General features: G+C 25.9%; 1 protein-coding gene across 1 annotated transcript in view; it reads right to left on the reverse strand.

Moving 5' to 3' along the window:
• Window positions 1-2850: 2850 nt before the first annotated feature.
• The window catches only part of LOC111634364 (mitochondrial fission 1 protein-like), a 27166-nt gene continuing 18172 nt past the window's right edge, over window positions 2851-11844 (reverse strand). The window contains exon 7 of the mRNA XM_023379123.1: window positions 2851-2884. The gene's annotated coding sequence lies outside the window, so the exon portion shown is untranslated. The remainder of the gene's footprint in view (window positions 2885-11844) is intronic.

Genomic DNA, 11844 nt, shown 5'->3' on the forward strand with positions numbered 1-11844 from the left:
TATGTATTGTATTTTATGTAATACATAGTTCAATACCAGTAACTGATATCAGGGATTTCCATTGTCATAAAATCATTAAATAATAAACAACAATTGACTACAGAATTATGCAAACTTGATTAAACAACATTAAATAATCATTCTAAATTATTTGAAACATTTTAATATCATAAATATTAAAAATGATTATTAATATTTATGATATTAATAATCATATCATTTTAATTTATTTATAATGACACCTTTGGTAAAACATGAGAAATGTTCTTGTAGATTAGAAAGTGATTTTATATATATATATAATGTATAAGGCCTACAGTATAATAAAATTTGCTAGGCATTGTTAAAAAATATTCTCACACTTTCAAAGGGAAGATACATTATTATGACAGCAGAATGTATATCCTATATAAACCATGCCAATTTAGCAAAATAATTTCATTATTTTGCACATCAATTTCAAACACTACACTTGCTATTTTGAATTTGTTCTGAGAAATAAAGAATCTTGAAGATGGTCTATGATGACAGGTCCATAGTCTTATGGACCAAGCATCCCTGTCCATAATGTGAACTTTTAAATATATATATTAGATAATGTTTAATTTTGAACATTTTTATATCATTTTGTACACACTGTACATTATTCAATACTATTAATATTTCAAAAATTTTCCAGGAGACTTTCTCTGGTGTGTTGTATGACAGCGACCTAGAGGTCCCTAGTAAGGCCCTACCACAATTTATTAGAAGCACTCTACTATAGTCAGTCTAGCTACTTGTCTATGAAGGAGGCTGAAAACATTTTGAAGAAAAATTAATCCTGTTTAAATTGGTGTAGTTCTCATAGTTCAAACCAGGGATGGAGAGTTAGAGTTGGAAGTCGATTTTAAAAAAAAATACCAAGTTGTGAGTAGTGTATTTTTCCACTAACTCCCCATCCCTGGTTCAAATGGAAGATAATGCAAGAATTACAGAAATACATGTAAATCAGTTGAGTCTTTTTTAAAACATTTTACAAATATATTTATAATAATTTTTGTTTTTAACACTTTTTTTTTAATAAATAAATTCAATCTAAATAACTACTTAAATGTTATATAAAGAATTTTACTGAATAAGGGAGTGATTTTATATTACTACAACACAACAGAATTTCCTGTTTTTTAGAATCAATAAGAAATGAAAGTACAACTTTACATGTAGTTCTGATATTACAAATAAAGAAATATCATCTTTGATTCATCAATCTAAAGCCTAAATTGTACCAGAGGAAAACTTTATTGATTTATTTTCTGACATTCATTTTGTCTTTATTAGCAATCTTTTACTTTTTTGAAAATTGAGAATCACAATTTGAGTTGAAACTGATTATATTGAAAGTAATTTATATTGACAATAACAACTTTATCAAATAATTTGAAATTAAAATTCATTTTAATCAAGTAAAATTAATAAAATTTAATAAAATATAATTGTTAGGATTAAATTATTTATTTAATTAATCATTTATGTGTAATTAGCATTTATGTATAATATTTATGTATATAATTTGAAAAATTTATATGTTTATTACTGTATTATTATTTTGCTTATAGGAAATTTCATTATAAGTAAGCATTTATTCAAATTCTTGTTTGAATGCTTAAAAAGGTTTTTCTGAGCATATAGATCATCTCTGCTCTGAAATTAATCTTGTTAGCTTCAATTTGAGGTTATTGTTGGCCTATGTAACAGGAAGTTGTGAAAATAGGTTATCATCACAAATGTGTCATCATAACTACATTTTATTATAGAACTTTTTAAGTACAAATATTTTTTTTTAAGAGTTTCTCCTCAGCATCAGATGCTAACATGGAACATTCTTAAATTGAGAAATCTGAAGTTTTTAAAGTTCCTTAAGATCAGTGTTTCTTCTATATTAACATTTGATGATAAAAAAGTTGCTCAAAAATGTTTAGTGCACCATTTAAATGTTTAAAAATTATGACTTCTTTATTTTTTAAAGTTATGATAATGTAATACTTTTGGTGATGAACATAGATTATTAAATAACAGAATAAAAAGAAACAGAATTAAAAACAAAAATTTTAAGATCATAAAAATCGTATAATTCAAAATATTAATTTAATAAAGAAACAGTTCTGATGACAATTCTTTAGCATTTAGCACATTTCAAAATAGATAAACACTATATTACATAAATATCTTAAATACATATACATTTCATAAATTACAAAATAAGTGATTAATAATTCATATTAACTGATTCGTTTACACTTATCTGAAGAATAAAATTGGAATGTGTAAGATTAGAGCATGTTTTTATTAAAATATTTCATTTAATTTTCCAAATTTAAATGTGGAATTGATTACTGTATAAGTATGCAACAATGTAACATTAATAATTCTATAAAAATCATCAGTGTTAATTATTATTTTACTTTTTAATCTTATGACAAAAATGGATTTACTATTCAGATCATCTTACAAAGTAAATATTTTATTTTTTCAAAGTTTAATATTTCTTTTAATCTGTTGAATGTTAAATTTATAACAAACACAATTATTAAAAGTGAACTATAAGTATTTAATAAAATTACTGCAAAACAATGAAATTTACAACTGTCAAAATTTTATTTTAAAGCTTTAAACATTTTTACTGAATATTTAATTTGTTTAATGAAGGAAATTTTGTACACTTAAATGTATCTCATAATATAAGTACAAGTTTTTCAGGTTAGGCAGATTTAATGTAATTTTATACAAAATGCTGCAACAAAACAGTAAAATCTTTCCTCTCTTCCTCCAGATAAAAATAAATTTTGTCTGGTTTTATTCTGATATATGTTTTTTTTTTAATATATACAGTAATTATATATATCTGAAATAATTAAAAACAAAAATTATTAGATAAATACAGAATTAAAACTTTTTATTTAGAAGTTAGCATATAGACTTACTTTTCAAACTAAAATACTTAGTTAATAAGCTATTCTTGGAAAAATATATTTTATCATTTTAATAATTGTTATCATAACTGATTTGACACTCTTCCAGACTTATCAAACCAATCTTATTAAATAAAGTCTGAAAGAAAGACAAATCAATTAGTCTATTAACTAATTATTAATATGAAAACCAAAACAAGAAGCAACAATTCTGAGATATTTTATCATTGTTAAAAAACCCCCCAAACTTTAGTTAATTTATAATATTATAAAAACATTTAATTAGGTATGCTTATAGTCCAAAGTTAAATATACATTAAATGAACAGCCTACCAGATTACAGCAACAATGAGATAATCTTGATCTTAAGCATCTTCATGTAAATGTAATACATTGATCTTAAGGTTGTAGTAACATCTACACTTGTAATATCTAAAGTTCTATTAATATTGTAAAATTGTAATATAGTTCAAGCAACATAATGTAGACAGGTAAATCAATATGTACAGTACATAATTTGTTTTTGACAAGTTTGTATTAATGTTGATACTATAACAGGTTAATATGAATTGAAATTTGCCTATTTCAACATAAAGATAACTATATATATACATATATACTTTTTCAATAACTATTTAACTTATTAAATAAAAATTGAGTATATAAATATATACAGATATTTTTTATTTATTTATTTATATTTAATTAATTTAATGTATTAATCTAACTAAAGGAAATATTAAACTGAGTAAAGTAAGACACCCAGATTTTTAATTTATTATAATTAAATCATAAATGTAACTAATGATAAAATTGGTTCCATCAATAGTAAGTTATATATTTAAAAAAAACAGTATAATTTGTATAATAAGTTTTATATAATTAAAGAAAACAGTATATTTGTCAGTTCCTCATGCACTACAACTATTGATTGTTTTTATCTTTGTGGATTGTATGGATTGTACTATTGTAAGATTTTAATTACTTTTAATTTAGTATTTTATGTAATTGTATACACAGTGCACCGTGTTATTTATAATATCAGTCTGTGAACAGTGTTTGTTACAATATGTTAGATATTTATTGTGTTTACTGCCATATGTTTAATCTTCAGTGGGCTGATGAGGGATCTGCGTGTACCTGAAATGCATTCCCCATGTTAATTAAAGTTATATTTGAATAATTTGAGTCTGGTTCATTCTCATCTTGATGAGATAAGCTCTTTTCATTTTTGCTATAATCTGATAGACTATTCATTTAGCATATTATAAATTCATTTAAATATAATTATTTGAGCCAACTATTTTAATATACTGCAAGAAAATTAAGAAAAAGTAAATATAAGTTTATTTGAAAATACTGTTTTCAAAAGCTTTTTTACTGTTGAAAAATTTATGCATCATTAAAATACTAACAGTATATAACATTTAGCATGAAAAACTGAATTTTTTTAAAATATGCATTACCATGATAGGAAAATAGGATTTAAGTTGTCAATTTTGCTATTGTTTCATAGTTTAGACTTTCCCATCAAATTGTTTGGCTAGTCATCATGTTATTTAATAAGATGAAAACAAAAAACTATGTTGAAACCATATATATTGATGATACTTTGTTATTTATTTAAATCTTATTTTATATAGTATGTTTGCCTTTATATTTAATATGAAGATACCTTAAATAACTAACAGACCTTTCACATATCATACAAAATTAAACATATTAAACTAATATATATTTAAAAATCAAAAAATTTAATCTCTCTTTAAACATATCATAAAAAAATCATAAATTTGGAAATAGTTTTTAATTTGCAGTTATCATTGGCAATATAGATATTTCTATTTTAATTAAAATTGTTTTAGTTAACAAAATATATTTTTAAATCTAATTGAGATCTAAAATATAAATAACTTCAGATTCATCATCTCATTCGCGACAAATTTCATCTAACACCATCTTAGTAAAAAAAAAAAAAAGGGGGCATAAAACTTGGTTAAATCTCTTCTGCATTTTACTTTTTCTTAAAAGTTTGTTTCTGTTATAATATAGTACAATGCATGGTTTTCCAAAAATGGTCCACAATATGATACCCAGTTGCAGATAATAAAATTAAATAGACTTAAGAAATAATAAAAAATAAACTTCAGATAATAAAAAGAAATTTAATATACTTAAATAACAACAGTTTAAAAACATACCAATATAAATATGTTTCACAATATTCTATAATAATATTTTTCAGTAAGTTTTGTCTTAGACTCGCTTCCAATCTCTAGATGTAAAGGACTGAAAAACTGGTATATTAGATTTCTTTCTAATTTTCTCAAAATTATATTCTGTACTACTGCCTTTCTGTACATATATGGTTCCCTCTCATTAACACAGTTCTTAAACATAAATAGTCTATGGCAAAGACTCCACTAGCATAAAAAAACCCCTGCTGTAATTATTTTTAATCACATGACCTATTTGCATTTGTGATTTGATTGCAGTGTTGATCCACTGCCTCTTGTCATAGATACAAGGATATTTTCTGATGTTTTCAATAAATCTTTGCACGTCTATCCTAGGCCTTTTGCATTAGCTATTCTAATGTTAAGACTAATCAAAAACTTCACAAGCACCAAAACGGTGAAAGAAAGAGAGAATAGAAAGTGCTCATTTCCCACAATTTTTGCTTGATGTCATGACAACGTAGAAAGTCCACTGACTTCTGACTGGTTGATGGTACAGTTTTATGGATGTATTCATGTTGAAAATTGAACATTGCTCAACTTGCTTGTCATATGATTAAAAATAATTACAGCAAGAGTTTTTACACTCATTTTTATGCTAATGGAGACTTGGCCTAATAACAATTAGAATGGTAATCTACTTAATTTAAAGGTTGTTAAAATTAGTAATTGTCTTATAAATTCTTGCCATATCCAATACTTTTTTTACATCTTGAATAGAGAAAATGAGCAAATTTTAATTTCACTGTTTAAGCACTTTATTTTGAACTACTAAATATTTTATTTTAAAACATCAAATGTATTCAATTTTGTATAATCTTCATACAATATGTTCAAATGGTTTGATGTAAAGATATCTGTTGTTTTCAACAAACCACAATTTACTATGTCTAATATGGTATCATTTCATCTAAAGAAATGCTTACCATTCATCCTTCATCATAAACACACACAGCACTACGATGCAAACAAGAAAAAAAAGGCAAAAAAAAAATGTCAAAAACACCTCCTGATGTTTAGTGTGAATTACAACAAACAGCATTACTTATTGTTACATTGTTTATTTAACAAATATCTTAAATATCAGAATTAAATAACAGAAAATCTTTTGATTTTTTTACTTTCTTTATATTTTCAGCAAAATATTGTCAATGTTTGTGGTTTCAATGTAATTTTGAATATTTAACAAAGTCAAGAGTATCAAATTATGCCTATTTATTAGTAATTTAGAAATGTAAAGGAATATTGTTTTTCACTTTAAAACATTCATTCATTCAGTCTTATGAAGTAGTAAACATTGATTAGGGTTTCTTTCCTGGGATTCCCGCCATTTATTCCATATGAGAAAAATTCCAGGAAATTTTATTTTTCCGGGAAATCTCACATTTCAATAATAATTTATCATGTCAGGTTTTCTTTCTATCATTTATTATATGAAAAGTTGCATCTTGAAGACTCACCTAAGAGAGAAATTTTGAGGTTTTATGCTACATATTATTACCTATGTTTTACAAGTCTCTACTTGTTAGTTCATGTAATACAGTATCTATGTATTGTGTTTGTGCATCATTGAACAGCGGAGCACTCGCTGAAAGTAAATATCACTCATCGCACTTTAGTTTCGAATTCGCATTTATAAATTAAGGAATTTGTTAAACCTTACATTCCTATTTATATCCTATCATTTGTAACTGTAAGTGATTATTTGAAATTCCTATATTAGTCAATTACTTGTATTTTACAACAATTTAATTTAGTATAATTTATAAAATCAAACCATTGGCGCTTTCAGCTGCAGGTCTTTTTGTGACCAAATTGAGACTAGATTAAGCGATCAAAGTATCAATCATTTTTGTTTTTTGAAGTCTTATTATGAAAATTTATGTTTTTTTGGGGGGGAAGAGAGATTTTTGTTTTGATAAATTTTTTGAGTAGTATTTTTTATGTTCAACTAAAAATAATTTTTTTGGAGAAGTATTTTTTGTTCAATTCAAAATAATTGTATTTTTTGTCATTAAATTTATGGAATAAGTACAGTATATTTTTTATTTCATCTTTAGAAATAAAATAGTATTTTTTTGTAATCATTATTATGTTCATTAAAACTCCCAATGAAATGCTTTATTTCACTTTCATATTATAATATAGGAGAACATAAATTAATTGAGCCTAACGCATTGGTATGGGTGAGATTGGCCCTACACTTTTAGTTACTTACTAGAAAATAAATTAAATTATTCAAATTTAAGATATTCCTGTATGATATTTTTTATTCATATGAAATTCTATTTTACTAATCTCATCCCAGAATTTCCCGGGATCCGGGGGAAAATAATGATTTTTCCATAATCCCGCTAGAGGCAAATTTCCCGGAAAATGAGAAACCCTAACATTGATACACAAACTTTTATTATTGTAGTGCAAAGCTTCATTTCATCTTAACTGAACAATTTTTTTATTATGTGTGCATGTATATACACACACCCCTATTAATACTGATATGTTAATATATCATAACACTATTCATTACATCTTCTGCTAAAAAAACAGTGTTGCAAGAATTAGAGAGATGATTTTAGTAAAAATATTTATAAAATAGTTTGTATTTAATAAATAAATACAAACTATTATAATAAATATTTTTATAGTTTGTATTTATTTATTAACAACACTGCTTTATGAAACTGTTTTTTAAAATTACAATAATCCCAATAAAATCTGAATTTTTTTAACATAAAATCATAGCTGTAAAATTATTATATGACAGGTTTGTTGTCTTACTGGGTTTCATTCATCCATCAAATTGTTCAGTCAATTTTAGGATTTTAAAACATTTAAAATAGTATAATCTAATATACACTTATGCTAGGAAAACAAATGTATGACAAATAAATTTTTTTTTACACTGGTTATTATATGTTAAGAAACTTATATTATAGATATGATATTTAAGTTATAGCAGGACTTAGTTTTAATATCTAAGCACAATGGGAAGCCCATTTGGCATATTAAACAACTCACTACGCTGGATGCTAGTCTCTTATGTACTTTCATGTAGTATGAGACAAGCCTCACAAAGTTAACATATAGGTTGTCCATAACTTTTAATTACTATAATAACTGTATTAAATAAATAAATAAATATATATATATATTTATTTATTTAATACAGTTATTATAGTAATTAAAAGTTATGGACAACCTATATGTTAACTTTGTGAGGCTTGTCTCATACTACATGAAAGTACATAAGAGACTAGCATCCAGCGTAGTGAGTTGTTTAATATGCCAAATGGGCTTCCCATTGTGCTTAGATATTAAAACTAAGTCCTGCTATAACTTAAATATCATATCTATAATATAAGTTTCTTAACATATAAATTTTTTTTTACACTGGTTATTATTTGTCATACATTTGTTTTCCTAGCATAAGTGTGCATAAATATATATATATATATATATATATTTTATCAAACTTACAATATTGTAAGAAAACAAAATAGGATTTTTTTATATTGAATACTTTAAAAAATCCAATTGGAGGATTTATATAAATTTATAAACTTCAATAAGTAGAGCAAAAAATAAAATACAAAAAAGTATTAAAAATAGAGAAAGGAATGTAAGAAATCTATTCTAAACATTAAAACAATCCTTCACAAATATACTTATGTATTTTCAAATAAGTATTTTGATAACCTTGACATGATTAACCTGCCTTTAGGCTTTTACCAAGCAAGAACCAAACCTGAATGCAAAAAGAATTAAAAGATCATCAAATGTTCTTTTGTCATTCTCAACTAATTTTTAAGATTAAAAGAATTTGTCCTAATATCTTTATGAAGCTGGGAAGAAAAATTTGTTGAAATTATATCTTTGTTAACTAATGAAATCATTTATATTTCTGTACTTTTTCAATTTAAAAGAAATACTTTCTGACAGCCTAATAAGTTTACCATATCTTGAAAGTTATTACTATTAGCAAAAATAAGTAATACAATGCAAATAAGAAAGAAAACAATGGTGTAATCAATACACTGATAAAAATGCTTTGCATGGCATTTTATGGCACATTATTCCAAATAAAAAACATCTTGTTAAGTGTACCCAGTAAGAACAAAGAACAGACAAACTGTTTTCTGGATAAAACAAGTAATTAGCAAAAGCAAAATTGATTATAATAATTTAGAATGTAAAAAAAGAATGATTGAATAAATCTCAAGACAGTAAAAACTGGATATATTTTATAAAAAAATGTATTTAAGTTATTCATAAAAATAGAAACTTATAAAATTTTTATTTTTACTATAATAAAATTAGAAACAGAACTACACATTAATATTCATTTTGATAATATAACAAATAAATAAAATACATGACAAAATGCATTGTAAATTTTTGAAAGTTTAAAATGAATCTAACATATCATGAGTTTACACAATTAACTGTACCAAATGGATTAAAAGTTTCATTATTAGTGCTAAACACTGTTGAGATTATTAAAAGTTTGTATATGTATGTAAGTTTAATCTCAAATATTTATGCTAGTAACTAGCAATCAACAATAAAAATAATCTAAAACATTTCTATATAATTGTGAGATTGGGTGGAAAGTGTCATGACAGTCGAGTGGTCAATACAGTCATGTGGGTGTGGAAGATTCACGGAGACAGGTTTACCATTTAAAACTGTTTAATAGATATATAAATTTCCTTATAACTATTCATATAATGAGAAATATAATCCAACGGTGGGAAACAAGTCAGTTCAAAAAGTCCAAATGTTCCGGAAATCGTTTTGTTTCTTTCGGCACAGATGATGTGGAGAGCAATGGCACTGGGCGCACTGCACAACTTGCCGAAATGACTTCCGATGATCAGGTGTATCTGGGCAAATCTTGACAAGACGGGATAGTGAAAATGAATCCTAGGACGTCAAACAAGTCTTCGTTGAAGAAGGACAGGAGCTCAAAATCCAGGAGGGGTGCACTATGAACCAAGAACTTCTTGTCCTTGAAACACGCAGTTTTATATGTTTTTCTTTTAAAGCTGCCTTTTCATTGGTCCCGACTCGTCACCTGGTGACAATTCGAAACCGATTGGAGGGCACGGGAGGGGTCAGTTTTGCGACTACATATGATTCCTCTCCAGCCATGTTTCCCTCAACTTTAGTCTTTTCTATTGTTTTAAATAATTCAAAAAAAAAAAAAACTTCCATTGTTTAATCAAGATCTTTAATTTCTCCCTTTCAAGTTGTAAAAGGAGATTTTAATTTCTTGATTGATAGTCTCCATTCGGACCTCTATGTTGACTTCCTTCTGGGTTCTCACAAATTATCAATTTGATTAAATTTTTAATAAAATTTTTTCAAATAAATGAATTAAGAACAAATACTCTATTTCTTTGATTTCAAGATGCATTATATAAATGAGAAAACTACTTATAAGCAATTTACAATAAAATTATATTTAAATTTATCTATCATTGTCACATTTACAAATTTGAGATATAAATAAATAAATAAAATCTAAATCCATTTATGTTTAAAAGTGAAATGTGAAATTTAGTAATGATTGAAGAGCCAAAATTTAGTAATTAATTTTAAAAGATTAAAGCCATTTGAGAAAAATCACAAACAAAATATCATATTTGAGAAAGTTGTTGTTTCAAAAATTTATTGCTTCTTCAGTTTAAGATAAACAATTCAAACTTCTTTCTTTCTAATAATATATCCTTAAGCAAGGTAGAAAATTATCTCCTTAATAATCTCTTTAAAAAATTTTAAATTTAAATGAGCTAGTTAACTCTCATGTATGTTTTTTGTTATTAAGGAATTTTAAAAATATTTAAAATATATCTTTAAAATTCTTTACTGTCATATTGCTTTATACATGATCATCATAATATTATAAAAAATTTTTCGGTGTTTACAGAACTATGAAAACAAACAATGAATAGAAAAACAAAACTTTTTAATTTTATTTGTGCTTTTCTTCAATATTTTAAACTTTTGCAGATATTATTATTAAAGTATACTATGATTGTATAATAATCAATTCACTTATATCTATTTCAATTCAATCTATATATANGTACAAAACCCTAATCCCCTTCAAAGTAGTCTCCTTGGTAATGTATACACTTCTCCCAGCGTTCCTGCCATTGCTGGAAACACTGCAGGAACGCATCTTTTGGAATGGCCATCAGCCAGTCCGTCAGATTTTGCATGATGTCTTCTCTCGACTAAAATCAGGTTCCTTTTAGCGGCATTTTTAGCTTGGAAAATAACCAAAAGTCACACGGAGCCATGTGGGGAGAGTACGGAGCGTGACGAACCACAGAAGTGTTGTGTTTGGCAACGAAAGCCTGAATCAGATGCGCAAAATGGGCAGATGTGTTATCACGATGGAGCTGGCAACTTTTGATTGACCACAGATCCAGTCGTTTGCGTCACACAGCATCGGAAAGACGACAAAGGACCTCCTGGTAGTACTCCTTTGCGATGGTTTGGCCTTGTGGTGCGTACTCACGACACACCACCCCATGAGAGTCGAAAAAACTGTCAACATGACCTTTGATATTGCTGCGGACCTGCCGCGCTTTTTTTGGCTTCGAGGATCGTCCCTGAAAGCCTGCTGAATCTTGCGAATGGTTTAC

The sequence above is a fragment of the Centruroides sculpturatus genome, unplaced genomic scaffold, assembly GCF_000671375.1.
Source record: "Centruroides sculpturatus isolate CEXI.00-Female unplaced genomic scaffold, Cexi_2.0 scaffold855, whole genome shotgun sequence".
In the NCBI taxonomy this organism is placed as follows: Eukaryota; Metazoa; Arthropoda; class Arachnida; order Scorpiones; family Buthidae; genus Centruroides; species Centruroides sculpturatus.